Source organism: Amphiura filiformis, chromosome 20, assembly GCF_039555335.1.
Source record: "Amphiura filiformis chromosome 20, Afil_fr2py, whole genome shotgun sequence".
NCBI classification, from domain to species: Eukaryota; Metazoa; Echinodermata; class Ophiuroidea; order Amphilepidida; family Amphiuridae; genus Amphiura; species Amphiura filiformis.
Genome location: NC_092647.1, coordinates 27,190,553 through 27,205,518, shown reverse-complemented (window position 1 = coordinate 27,205,518; position 14,966 = coordinate 27,190,553). Strand labels below are relative to the sequence as shown.

General features: G+C 35.7%; 1 long non-coding RNA gene across 1 annotated transcript; it reads left to right on the top strand.

The window, feature by feature from the left end:
* The first annotated feature begins 868 nt into the window (after nt 1-868).
* LOC140142722 (uncharacterized) lies at nt 869-14,350 on the top strand. Its single transcript, XR_011857567.1, has 3 exons — nt 869-969; nt 11,939-12,040; nt 14,248-14,350. It is a non-coding gene; the product is annotated as an uncharacterized lncRNA (long non-coding RNA).
* Nucleotides 14,351-14,966: the final 616 nt, after the last annotated feature.

Below are 14,966 nucleotides of genomic sequence, written 5' to 3'. Positions count from 1 at the left end.
CATTTTGATTAGTCTGAGCACATAAGTCTTGCGGAACAAAAATCGCCCAGATAAAATTGATGCTTTTTAAACAGTTGCAACATCAGTTACGGTGTTTAAGATATGCTTTGATGGGGGTCAACCACGCTCAGTGGTTTCAAATTTCAAAAGACCACAGTCAGTACATTTCTTACAGATCGGTGCATTTGAACAATAATTTTGGAGATATTGTTACATTCTTGTCATACTATTATTTCCTGCAACTAAAGTGGTACCTATTCATTGAAAGTAAATCCAAGGTGTGTTTGAAAGATCACAAGCACACAAATCAGTCCTTAACCTGGCAATGTAGAATTATTTATCGCCAACACGTTCTTTAAATCAATTAGTCATGATCATGCCATTCTGAGAAATAGCATCCAACTATCAATCGTAACCTCTTTGCATTATGTAACTACAAGACGCTTTTTACTACCATTTTTACTGTGCAAAACCAATTTTGCCATGGTCACATGTTGGCCACAACCAGCGAATCGTTGTTATGTCCGCATATTTCCATGGGAACGTACTTTTGCGAATGGGTCCATATAGCCCCTATTGGTTGCAAGCGGAGAAAAGAACGTAGGCCACTCATGTATTAACATTAGTGGGAAGGAAGTCATTTAGTCCTCTTTTTTAGTACTAGTGAAATCGTTTTTATCACTTTGAATGGTAATGTGTTTTTTTTTTTCAAGATAGTTATAATTGACATAGTGCTTTATCTTCAAACATTTAATTACTATTTATTACAGTTGCCATTGTTTTGCACACGGACGTCATAATCGTTATACTTTAATGTGTATGTTACCATTATAATCGACTTTGTTCTTGTTGTCATATTTGTAATAGGGGAAGACCCCATTGCATTACGCTATCGATTCACGGCGTTCGGAGGATTTGTGTCGCATTTTACTGGATAAAATGACAAATGTTGATATCCAGGATGAAAAGGTAAGTTTGAAATCATTTCATCTTTCTCATTTATTCAATGTAATGATTGGGGGAATCTGTTCACAAATCCTGTGTTGTGTTGAAGAATGTCATTATGCACATGAGTAATAAATGAGTCTGTATAATTGGAGCCATTGCTCATGTTGTTCTGATCAGTGGCGGCGTCAGGATTTTTTTTGTGTGTAGGGCATTAGGAGGGGCAAAGTGAATTTTAGGGGGGGGGGGCAATATCAACACATTTTGCGCAAAATTACCGCAAAAAGTTGACATGTTCGTAATTTTGGGGTTTTACTGGTGGGGCAACAGGGGCTACCACTGGTTGTGATATGTATAAAGTAATGACAGGGTTTTTTTTTATATCGTTTACAAAATATTTGTCCCAGCTTGTAATTTTTGAACAATTGTTCAAAAATGCACGCTATCGTTCTGAAACCATGCATTATCATATTGAATAGGGCTGCTCATGGTTTAATGCATAGCTATAGTCAGTTTCTTGTAATACCCGAATAATGATTTATGGATTATGAAAGGTTTTGAGGACGAAGGCTGAAACCTTCGATCACAATATCACTTACTGTATTTGTCCGTAAAACCTCCCCAGCAAACACAAAACGTTTTCGACATCATTCGTAAAAGGTTATAAAAGGTTGTCAGAAAACGTTTAAATGTCGGGTTATATAAAGGGTACTTTAATGGTATAAAACGTTTTCATAACATTAAATAACATTTATTGGTAATATACTGCACAGCAAACACAAATGTTTTATAGAAAACATTTAAATGTCGGGTTATATAAAGGGTATAAAAACGTTTTAATAACATTCCAAAAACATTTTGAAAACTTGGTACAAATCATTCTAAACAGAATGTTATTTTGGGGTTGAAAAATATTTTGTAAAAAATGTTTGCCCAAAATATTTACATTAACGTTTTTAAAATGTTTTCACGACCTTTATATAACCCGACATTTAAATGTTATTAAAACGTTTTGTAAAAAAACATTGTAAGAACATTTCTGTATTTGCTGGGTGCAAATATTTCAACATAATGTAATTTAAGTGTTGACAAAATATTTGGCCAAAAATGTTTGCAAAAATAGTTTACAATGACATTTCGAAAACATTTTAAAAATATTGTTGTAGTGTGTTTTCATACAAAACGTTTTAAAACGATTTCATGACCTTTATATAACCCGACATTTTAATGTTATTAAAACGTTTTACCTGAACCAAAACCCAAAATATAACTTGTTTAAAACGTTTTTAAAACGTTTTTGTGTTTGCTGGGTCGTCAACAAGCATATGTAGTGTTTTTTATGAAGGCTTAATTAATTCGAAACAATCGTAAATATGCCAATATGTAATTAATGTAGGTTTCATCAGAAGCACTCTATATGCTTGTGGACGAGGTTTTACGCTATTGTTACATTCCTGTCACACAATTATTTCCTGCATCTAAATAAAATGACACGAAATTTGTTTTCAAACATCGCCAGACCAGTTGATGCTCAATTTTTAAGCCGACTGCACCTCTTTAGTTCCTTTGTCAAATGCACATGAGGCTAGAGCTAAGAACTGAATTATTTAGAAATAACGATCATTATGTATCTGATCGTCAATCTGAAGGTAAATTTGAACTTATTCGTTTGACATCTACAGCGCCTTTCAAATAGGTATGCTTATTAGCTTTTCCATATTATGAATTGCTTTTTAAGAATAATGAAAATATGCTGCTAGCATCCAGCTGGTGCTATTGTTACTCGCACGAAGCACTGCATATAATAAACTTTCACGTTCATCACCACCACTTTTGTTCGCCTCGCTATGTTAATATTCAAGGTGCAGCAATACTGAATTTTGAGGGATACACTGTATCTAATGAAGATGAAGATGAAAGTTCCTGCATGATTTTATGTGTCAGCTATGTAGTAAGGATCCTGCCAACCGATAATGGGATTTGAATTACATTTTCAGGTTTTACACTTTTATCAGAGATACTTCAAATACAAAGAGTTCAAAATACTAAAGCCTCAATAATTTAGAAGTTCTGGGTCCTCAAAGTCTTCTGAATGTACGTCCGCAACTTATGAAACAATTAATATGAACTACATGTAACCGATCGAAGTCAACAACCTATAGAAAATTGTCAATACGAAGTCTATTCTGAACATGTATCGGTTTTGTTGTGCAAAAGACATGATGCCCAGTAAAACTGTGCTCTCTCCAAGCAATAGATATTGATTAAATTATTTAAACAAAAATAAAACAATTTAATCATTTTCAAAAATAAATCTGTAATGACTTCCACACAGATGTTGGCAACCTTTTTAATCAAAATTAGCCTTCAGACCGTTTCCGACGTACCAAATCTGTATTCACTTTAACCAACACACCGTAACAACCAAAAATCACATTTTAATCAAATAACTTTTATTTTGTAGCCAAGATTTAAGTGTATAACCATTTATAATTTCAATACATAACAGAGATGTGATGATGGAGGGAGACCTTTTTGAATGTATAAAGTAATGACAGGGAATCTTTGATAGCATTTACAAAATATTTGTACCAGCTTGTTTTGCTTGCTACGTAATGATGGTTACTTTTAAACTGCACATAAATGTTCATGCACACAGTTGTTCTGAAACCCTTGCAGGTAGAACGTGCTTGTGAGATAAATCCATGTATACACATGGATTTACATGTATACACATGAATCCATGTATACACATGTATGTACAGGGTGCCCCCCCAAAAAAAAAAACCCTCATTGCGCCATCATTTTCTCCTATTTTTGAACGGTTGGTCAAAAATATTTTGGTATGTAAAGAAACCTTTATTTGTTAGCTTTAATAAACCAAAAAAAAAAAAAAATTCAATCGGCTGACAACTTTTTAAGATATGCTCTTTTTAAGAAATGTACCCGTTTTTTGCTCTGTCCACGGAGGTGGTTTGCCTATTTCAAAGATTGAAAAGGGGTGCACGTACCATGCATAATAGCAACTTTATTTAATGAATGGGCTTTACCAGTGAGCTGCACTTTGCTAAACTCTCAATTGTCAATTGAGAAATATCGCTCGTTTTAGACGCTACCTGACAGAATGAAGCATTGTGCTGGTTGCGCAATTTTTGAAAAACCATTTCTTCGATTGAAAATATTTTTGACATGTATCAGCTGCAAACTCATAGCATATTCATACCCAGTAGTTCTAATCCCGCAGCTGTTCTGATCATACATGAGTATCCCTTTACAGAAAGATGGTTTAGCAGAATCACTATGTGCATCCACTTTCTGTCTGTCAAGAATAGTTCAATAGCAATCGGGTACTTGCATTATAATCAGGCATCCGGTATCATGAAACCTGCATTATAATCTGGCAACCAGTATTAGCATGTCCACTTACATTTACACCACATTTCGCCATAATACATTCTAGAAACGCTTGCTGTTAGAATAAGAAAAATTTTAATGCTAATTTATTGCACATTCTAGGGAAGCGTGGTTACCTTTTAAAATAACCGAGTGAGAGGGTTTTCAAGAAAATATTTTTCCTGTCAAAACTGAAGCATCCTCTGTATAAAAGAAAATATGAATATTAACTGCACATCATATATAACGATTCGTGATACCCAATTGTGGCACATTTGATGCCGTTTAAGAGGCAGATAATTTTATTTCAATTTTATATATGCCAAAATATTTTTGTAATTGAGCACGAATAAGGATAGAAAAAACGTTGAAAATTCAATGTGAATATTACATTAGACCCAACCAAAGATTACTGTTTCGTTTTTATGGTAATCTAATCTTTTATTTCCTGAAAAAACATTTTGGGTCTAATTTCGAATATTCACATACTTGATCAAAACATCGAACGTGTATACAAGAAAATGGTAGGTTTTCCTCTATAGTATTTTACTGACCATGGAAATGTACTGAGACACAAGCACGTGTCAAAATCGATATAATGTATTGTCCATATAGACGTCCAGTTATCATGTTTATTGTTGGATTCTTTTGTATAAAACACGCAGTTAACAACAATTGAGCGCTAATAATACACATAAATGTTTTTAGACAAATAAAATTCCAAAATATGATACGTTTTCTGCCTTTGATTGTCACGTGGTAGGCCTATGTTGAAGTTGCGATTATATCTTCAAATAAGTTTCAAATGAATTCCAACAAGACAAGTGGCCGAGTGGTCTAAGGTGCTGGGTTCATAGTGTGTCCAAAGCAGTCCGCCGCCGTGAGTTCGAACCCCGCCTCCGCCAAACTTTAATGAAGTAAAATTAAAATTAAAATTTTACTTTTAAAAATTTCATATTGGGGAAATGTGACTGGCAGAATTTATGTATGGCGTGGAGTGGTGTGACTTAAATTATAATCCAGCAGCCGGTATCAGGAAAACGTACATTATAATCGAGTACTTGATATTAACTTTTTGCCACTTTTGAATTAGTGAACTCTTTCAATCATTGTGTGCTCATTCAAGCATGAAGTCAGCTACAGGAATGAAATCGGTGTCTCTGTTGCTATGAGTTTATGATGATGCATGCTAAAAATATTTTTAATTGAAGAAACACTTCTTGAAATGTAGAAACAAATCTAAATGGGTAGTTATTTATGTTTTACTCTTTATATGGATATCTCGGGTGGAAGTTACTAGGAAAGCTTCGACGTTGAGCCATTTAATAAAAAATCTGAAATTACACTTATTTTTCAACTGATTTTTTTTACTGGTTGCTTGTAACATTTTGCTTGAACTGTTTCTTTGTATTCTTTTGTCAGGGTTCATGCAGGTGGCATGGTTTGTTCATTCGCATTACAGGCGCATTATAAATTTATATGTGTATATATTATGCATGTGTGTATGTAATTGTATAACAATTATCATTCCTTTCGTTTCGTACCTGAAAATTGATTTTGCGACGTCTGATCCATTTTGCTTGATCTGTTAATCGCATAAGTCTTTTTCAATCCCCGATGTCAAACGTGATAAATAAGTGTCACAATTTTTGTTTTGGATTAGGAAATTTTTGATGATGAAGGTTGAAACCCTCGGTTACAATTATACCCCGTATCGCACAAGTCCTTTTCAATTAATCCCCGATGTCACACGTGGTAAATAAATGTCACAATTTTTGTTTTGGATAAGGACATTTTTGATGATGAAGGCTGAAACCTTCGGTTGCCGTTGCAATTATACCCCGAACTGTATTTACTAAGCTAAAATCCATTAGAATAATTTTAGGGGATATTGATACATTCTTGTCACTCAATTATTTCAGAACAAAAGTGCCACCTATTGATTGAAAGTTAATCCAAGGTGTGTTTGAAAGATCGCAAGTACACAAGCGAACCTTAACCTGTTATTTTATCATCAACCCGATTTTAGTCACGTCCTTTACATCGATTCGTCGTCATCATAGTATTCTGAGGAATGGCATCCAACTTTAAACCGTACCCCTTTGTATTATGTAACTACAAAGGGCAACGCTACCATTTTTACTGTGCAAAACCAATTTTGCCATTCCAACACTATGAAGGAACATACCAGCGTTAGGCGAATCACAAGATATGTCCGCATATTCTTGTGGGAAGTGCTATTGTGAAGGGGTTTTTATAACCCTCGTTGGACACAAGCGGAGAGAAATACATCGATCACTACAGTATTAACAAAAGTGGGAAGGGAGTTCATTGATTCCACCTTTTAGTATTGGTGAAATCGGGTTTATTTTTCACTTGCACTGTGAATGTCATGTATTGTTTTTCAAGATAATTATAATTGTAATTAACATAGTGCTTGAATAGTTGAAATTTTTCGTCGGGTTATTTAGAAATTGAGCATTTTTCAACCAAACGGGTTGTTAAATTAATAAAAACGAATTGGGCAAAGTTTTTTGGATATTCTCCAAAAATGAGCATTTATGCCAAATTTGACATTTGAATTTATGAAGTCTTTGCTATTCTAAATTATGTATACTTTTATGTATAGGCGGGGGAATATACGGTTTGACCCAAAAAAAATTGCAACAAAAGGTTTTTTAACTGATTTTGGTTCTATGGGACCTCAGGAATAACAGAAAAAAAGTCCTAAAAAATCGGGCTACAGGAAAGTGGTTTTCCAAGATGGCGTCCAAAATGTCCGCCAAAAAATCTTAAAATTACTACAATTAATTAATTTTCACCACAGAGTTGCAATTTTGGTGTCTAAACACATGTTTTGGGGTCAAGGATTCTACTATGATCATCAAAAATATTGTAGAGTGATCAAAAAACTACAAATCCAAGATGGCGTCCAAAATGGCCGCCAAAAATCTTAAAATTGCTACAAATAATTTATTTTTCACCACAGAGTTGCAATTTTGGTATCTAAAAACATGTTTTGGTGTCAAGCATTCTACAATGATCAACAAAAATATCGCAGAGTAATCAGGTAACCTACAAATCCAAGATGGCGTCCAAAATGACCGCCACAAACTCTTAAAATACCTATACTTTACTAATTTTTTACACATGAATTGCAATTTTGGTGTCTACACCTAGGTTTTTTGGGTCAAGGATTCCACTTTGACTAACAAAAATATTTCAGATTAATCACATAAGCTACAAATCCAAAATGGTTGCCTAAATCCTACTATTCAGGTGATAGTTTTCAACTCAATAATGATCTATTGAAGAGTTTAGGGGTCCATAAAATTCAATATAGCGTTCAACATGGTCTCCAAAATTGTATTACACTGTATACATCAGGTTGGTAGTGATGTGTCTCACTATGATTGGTTGGTAAATGAGTGAAACATTTGTGCCTGTATTGTTATATACATATCATTGCTGACCTGAAAATGACCTAAAATGTATTTGTATTATTTTACATGTACTTCCGAGTTGCAAAAAATGCGATGGATGGTTGGTTGGTTGGTTGGTTGGTTGGTTGGTTGATATACCTACTTTCCTTAGGAGCACTGAGACAAGTATTGTAGTTAAGCTGAAATAGGTTGCCCAATTTAAGCAATAATTATAACAGAAAAGTCAATATTGGCAAGACAAAATTGGCAAGACACAATCATGATCAGACAATAGGTAGGTCAAATGTTGGCTGACATAAATTGGCTAGTCAAAAATAGGTAGGGACGTAGTCCCATTGGCTTGTAAAGAGTCTAATTTGGAAAAGAGTTCATACAATGTAGACTCAGACATAATTGGTATAGAGAGTTCATAGAATATATGACGACTGAGACATAATTGGCATAAAGAGTTCATACTGTATGCTCAGACATAATAACAGCAACTTGAGGAAAGAACTCTCAGATGGCAGCCTCTATAGCAAGAACTGGTAGAACACTGTTAACCCCTTAGCCATGCGCGTATTTGGGGGGGGGGGCTTTGGGGGCGCCAGCCCCCCGGGGTCAAAGCAGGGGGCGGCGGAAAGAAGAAGGGGCGGCAAAAAAGAGGGGCGACGGAAGAAGAAAGGGCGGCAAAAAGAATTAGTAAAGAAAAAGGGCGGAAATTTTTTTGCTCTTCACTTTTCAAACGACCGTAAAAAAATTGGGGCAACCTTTTCGGGCTGTTGAGGAAGGGGAGGAAAAATTGGATTTTCTTCAGCCCCCCGGGGAAGGGGCGGCCACCAGAGTTGATATACCAGTGCTTAAGGATGACCGTCAAGTCTACAATACATCAAAAGACAAAGCTGAAAAATTCTGTCAAACCTTTGCCGCTAAATGTCAGCTTGCCAGCGCAGAAGAATCTACTCCTGAAGTTCAGCATTCAGCAACATGCTCAATGGAAAAGATGTTAGGAAGCTTCTCGGGAATCTGCAACCAGATAAAGCTACTGGTATTGACGAAATCCCTGCAAGAGTCCTGAAGGAGTGCAGTGCAGAACTTGCTAGACCACTCAGCCTGCTGTTTGAGCTTTGCTTCTCCAAGGGAGTTTTAGACTGCATCTGGTCATTCCTGGTTAATAAAGTTCTTTGTATCTGATACAAACAACTTTGTTAACCAGTTTACTATACCGATCCTGATGAATCTGTTCAATCATCTGTCATTCCTGCATACAAGAGAGATTCAAAGTCTAATCCATCTATGTACTACCTCATCTCTCTGCTCTGCATCATTAGCATGGTCATAGAGGCTGTTGTACAGAACCAACTTCAGGAGTACCTCCTTGGAAACCAACTGATTTCAGATAAAAGTTTTAGGATTTATGCGGCAACACAGCACGGCTGACATCCTCATCATTCTGACTCAAGGGTGGTCCAACTTCTTGGACAGAGGCAACGAAGTACACCTGATTGCCCTGGACATCAAAGGAGCATTTGACAAGATCTGACATAATGGCCTTTGCTCGAAACTCATGGCAAAATGAGTATCCTGGATTAGGAGCTAGTCCAAGCTACCTGAGAGGTCGTTCCATCAAAGTTGTCCTATCTGGCCAGTCAGCAAGTACTTCCTTCATCAATGCATCAGTTAAATTCCCCAAGGGGCAATATTGGGTCCACTTTTGTTTTCATTGATGACCTGGGTGATGGGTGTGAAAACCAGCTATACCTCTATGCAGATGATTCCACCTTGTTTTGCGAGATTACATCTAGAGACAACCCTGAAGCTGTTACTGCTAGACTGAACAGAGACCTGGAGAAAATGAGGATCTGGGCAGACATATAGAAGGTGACCTTCGAGCCATCAAAATGTAAGGCAATGACAATATCAAGAAAGAGGAATCCAACCAAGCTAGATCTTCTGATTGGTACTATACCACCAAACTGGCTGAGAAGGAGTCCTGAGAGTCACAGTTGACAGCAAGCTGACCTGGACATATCTCTAACGTCTCATCCAGAGCAGGACAGAAGCTGAGCGCTCTGAGGAGAGTTGCAAACAAACTTGATGTGAGAGGCAGAGCAACCGTTTACAAGGCCCAAGTTCGCAGTATGACGGAATACGCCTCACTGTCTTGGATGAGTGCCACCAATATATGATTATTAGACTCTATCCAGAGGAAGGCCCTTCGAATCATAGGTGTGAGCGAAGAGGAAGCGATTACAGAACTGAACATCACATCTCTCCAACAAAATATCAGTCAAGTTGCCGCAGCAACAGTCCTCTACAAAATGTACATCAGTTTGTGCCCACCAGATCTGAAGGCACTGCTATCAAAGCCATTTGTAGTCAGAAGAGCTAGCCTCTCCATGCCTTGCCATGCTCTCACAGTAGCAGTTTCTAGAATTGGCAAGAAGCTTCATCCACACTGCAGTTCATGTTTGTAATTCCTACCAGACGGAGTAGTCGGAAACGTAACTGATAACGGCGCACCATCTTTCAAGAGCAGAGTTCATAAGCATCCTATTCCATGTGTCTGATGCTTTAGTACTGTACACCTTCACTCTCCCTCTCATCTTCCATTATTTGATTGCTGTATGGGTTGACACATATGGGTCAGTTTTGCAGGATCCACATCCAGCATGACATGCAGAAATGGTAGTCTGTATCTTCGTCAGCTGCAGCGAGGTAGGCAGTTTTTTTCAATTACAGTGGATCATTTTGAGTAGGTTATCTGGGGCAGCCTTTACGTCAGACGTACAAGATCGGAACAATCTGGTCGCTGTCTATTTTCCACCTCAGTCCATGACATCCATACCATTGTCAGTCCACTCCAGACCATAATCTGGCCCAGTAAACTCTGTAAATATGGTGGAGGATGCAGTAGGCGGCAAATGTTCAGGAGTGACAAACGATTTTGCAGATGTTAACTTCTTGACAAATATGTTGTAGTGCAGGGTTGCAAGTGAACTCTCCCCATTGCTGCCAAACATAACAGCCATAGCTTTGCTACCAAAATGAGTGATTTGCATCGAGAATGAAAGATATTTGCACCTGGTGCGATTTGGCATGATCAGAGCTTTGACCACCCTGAACATCTTCTGGTAATTAAGACACAGTTTAATGGTATTTAACCTAGCTTGTAGTTCAGACTTTCTTTTGTCAAGTTCCAGTTTGATTTTGATCTTGCCCAATATATCAGATGTCTCAATACTCTCCAATATTCACCTGCCATCAACGAAGAGTACCAAAGAGTACACATCTTCAGATTCATCCATCAATGTCTCAAAATTGAGCAAGTTTTCCAATGTATGGATTACTAGTAGTCCCAGGTTCACCACAAGAAATGTTAACTTTAATTAAAACTTATGTTCCAATTGTTTACTACTTATTATTCTACTGTTAATCATGAGGCTGGAATATTTGTATCATATAAACTTCATGATATTCAAAATGGCTGCCATCAGGGAAATATATTTAATAATGAAATTATTGTTTCCATTTTATTTGTTTCGTATTATTTTTAATCGTTTTATGAAACATTAAAAAAAAAAGATATAGGCATAGCTTCTGTCAAACTTGTCAAAAATCTATAATTTAGGCAAAATATTTCAGAAATGGCAGCCATTTTGAAATTCAAGATGGATGCCATCACGTGGTGAAAGTTTGAATGGTCTTATTGGATTATTTGACCTCACAAACATAGGGATAGACACCAAAATGATAGCTCTATGATAAAAAAATAAATGATTTATAGCAATTGGCAAAAGGGTATTGGCGGCCATTTTGGGCGCCATCTTGAAAAAACCACTTTCCGAGGGCCCGATTTTTTAGGACTTTTTTTCTGTTGTTTTAGAGGTCCAGTAGGACTAAAATCCGTTGGAAAACCTTTTGTTGCAATTTTTTTGACGTAACCCCCCTTATTTTCATATATTCCCCCGTCTAGTACTTTAGAGCAATAATTTAACAGGCATGAGGCCCACATTTTTTCCATAATCCCGGTGTTAAGACCAACCTTAACGATAAACATTTAGTTATTGTTTATTGCATTTTTTCGCATACAAATTCGCCATCATTTATTGTGAATGTTACCATTATACTTGGAATTGACGTTGTTCTTGTTGTTCTTGTTGTCCTATTTATAACAGGGGAAGACCCCTTGGCATTACGCTATCGATCGGCGGTGTTCTGAAGATTTGTTTCGCGTTTTAATGGATAAAATGACAAACGTTGATATCCAGGATGAAAAGGTAAGTCTGAACTCATTTCAATAGGTTATATTCCGGATATATTCAATTTACACGTAGAACGCCACTGACCATTCTCTATCATTAGGAATAGTCGTGCTAAAAATCGATCGATACATTTGAAATCAATACAATTCAGAGATTAAAAAAATAATCCAGGCGTTAAAATTAATCATACAATTGTGTCTTTTACGGTAAAGTTTTTGATTTTTACACACCTTAAGGGCTGGGGTATGAACGTTTGGACAGTATTTATTTTGGGACATTAGAGCACATCAGACATATCGAATTGCATTCTGAATACGAAGAATGTCATTCTGATATCAAATAATTTTTAATTTTTGACATTTGCAATTTAATACACATTTTATGGCAAATCATTAAAAATTGATATTTTTGATATTTACCAGTACTTGAAGTAAACTTTATTAATCTGATGATTTATACTTAAAGTGTATGTATGTAGGATGAAAAGCCGACGATCAATTGAAAATTTTGACCTTTCGTATTGAAGATATGGATTTTTTTCCCAAAACACCAAAAAAATTAGGTCTTTTTGGGAAAAAATCCATATCTTCAATATGAAAGGTCAAAATTTTCAATTGACTGTTTTTTTCTCCCTACTACATACACTTTAAAGCATATCATTAGATTTATATAATTTACTTCGAGGACTGTTATATATCAAAAATTTGAAAAATATCAAATTTTTATAATTTGTCATAAAATTTGTATTATATTGTGATTTTCAAAAATGAAAATTATTTGGTATCAGAAAGACATGCTTCGTATTCAGAATGCAATTCGATAGCTCTGAGGTGCTCTCATGTCCCACAAAAAATACTGTCGAAACCCAATAAACGCTCATTTTAGATCCCTTAACTTCATCCATGAGCTTTTTTGGGGTTAAATTTGTAGCGTTTTCCCACCTCGTGGCACATCATGCGGGTGTATATATTATAGTGTTTTTTTTTCTTCAGAATATCCGTTTTGATTTCACTATTTTTCACTTGCAACTGCAAAAATATCTAACTCAGTACTTTATTTCGAATACAACCAGCAGAAATAATCGATATTTCTATTGTTGCATGCAAAACCATCCAACCATGGGTATACATGTGTTGATTTTGAAAAACATTGGCAGTAGAGACTGAAAAATGAAATGGTGGAATTAAAACGTAAATTCTGACAAAACAATGATATATAGCCATGCATGATGTGCTTTAGAAAGTTGGGAAAAGTCGTTCATATGCGAACTATATTACTTTAAAAGATGAAAAGTTGACACCAAAACAAGCTCATGGGCGAAGTTAAGGCCTGTAAAAATCGAAAATCTTAAACTAGAAGACTAAATTTCATGCCTAAGTTTAGCACCTGCATTTTCTTTAAATACAGAATTTTCTGCTAATATTAACCGAAAAAATGAAAATGATTGCTTTTCATTAATGCAAGTGCCAAGAACAATTCATATGATTGAGGGTTTTCAAACCTATGAGAATCGGACAAAACTATGAGAATTGAAAATGAATGAGAACTACTAATTAACATGTCAACAACCTGTTACATTGTTTTTAATCAGAAAATTTAACACGATAATACAATGTGACACACTGGGAGACAAAAATCTGTGATCGCGTAAAAAATCTGTGAAAAAAAATTGTTAACACGTCGATTTCTTATTCATTTGGATGAGAAAGTTCCAAAGAAATGAGAAATCATATTTTTTTCCAATTTTCTTGTATAAGAATTATTATTTCATTCATTTTCGTACCTGCAAATGGATTGACCCATTTGCTTGATCTATTCATCGCAGTCCTTTTCAATCCGCGATGTTGAACGTGGCAAATTAGTGTCAAAATTTCCTTTTTTCGATAGGGAATGGTTTGATGACGGTGGCTGAAACCTTCGATTTTCCTGCAATGAAAGTTGTACTTGTTCTTTCAAAGATCGAATCACACAAAGTAGACCTTAACCTTGCAATGTACTGTGATTTATCGCCAAACCCGATTTTAGTCGCGTCCTTTAAATCAATTAGTCGTGGAGGTCTTTGGTTCCACTTTGTAGTATTGGTGAAATCGTTTATAGTTTAAACATAATTTTTTTTTTATTACAGTTACCATTCTGCCGTACATAAATGTCAATATCGTCATTCTTTATTGTGAATATTACCATTATAATTGAGTTTGTTCTTATTATCATATTTGTAACAGGGAAATACACCATTGCATCACGCTATCATTTCGCGGTATTCTGAAGATTTGTGTCGTATTTTACTGGATAAAATGACACAAGTTGATATCCGTGATAACACGGTAAGTCTGAAATCATTTCAATATGTCTTCTTATGATTTATTCAATATAATGATTAGGCGATTCTGTTGCTGAATGTCAATATGCACAGGAGCAATAAGTTAGTCTGAATTTATTTGAATTGGTCAATGTTCGGATGTATATAAAGCAATGACAGGGGTTCTTGATATCATTTGCATAATATTTGCACCTGCTTGCAATTTGATTTTTGAATAATTGGTGTTCTTGCTATGTAATGATGATTGCTATTAAAACTACACGATTTTCACGACGTCTGACCCATTATGCTGGATCTGTTAATTACATAAGTAGGTGACATTGAACGTGGCAATGGTCAAAATTTCCCTCTTGGATTAGGAAAGGTTTGATGATGAAAGCTGAAACCTTCGATTAGACGATTACAATACCTTTTACTGTACGTATCTAAACTAAAATACATCAAAATTATAATTGTGTAGAATGTTCGTGTCACACTATTATTTCAGGCATATAAATAAAATGCGAAACATCGCCACCAGTTGATGCTCAATTTTTAATCCGACTACTTAGTTCCTTTGTCAAATACATATAAGGCTATCAGACCTGTATTATTTAGTACGTATCATTACGTATCTGATCG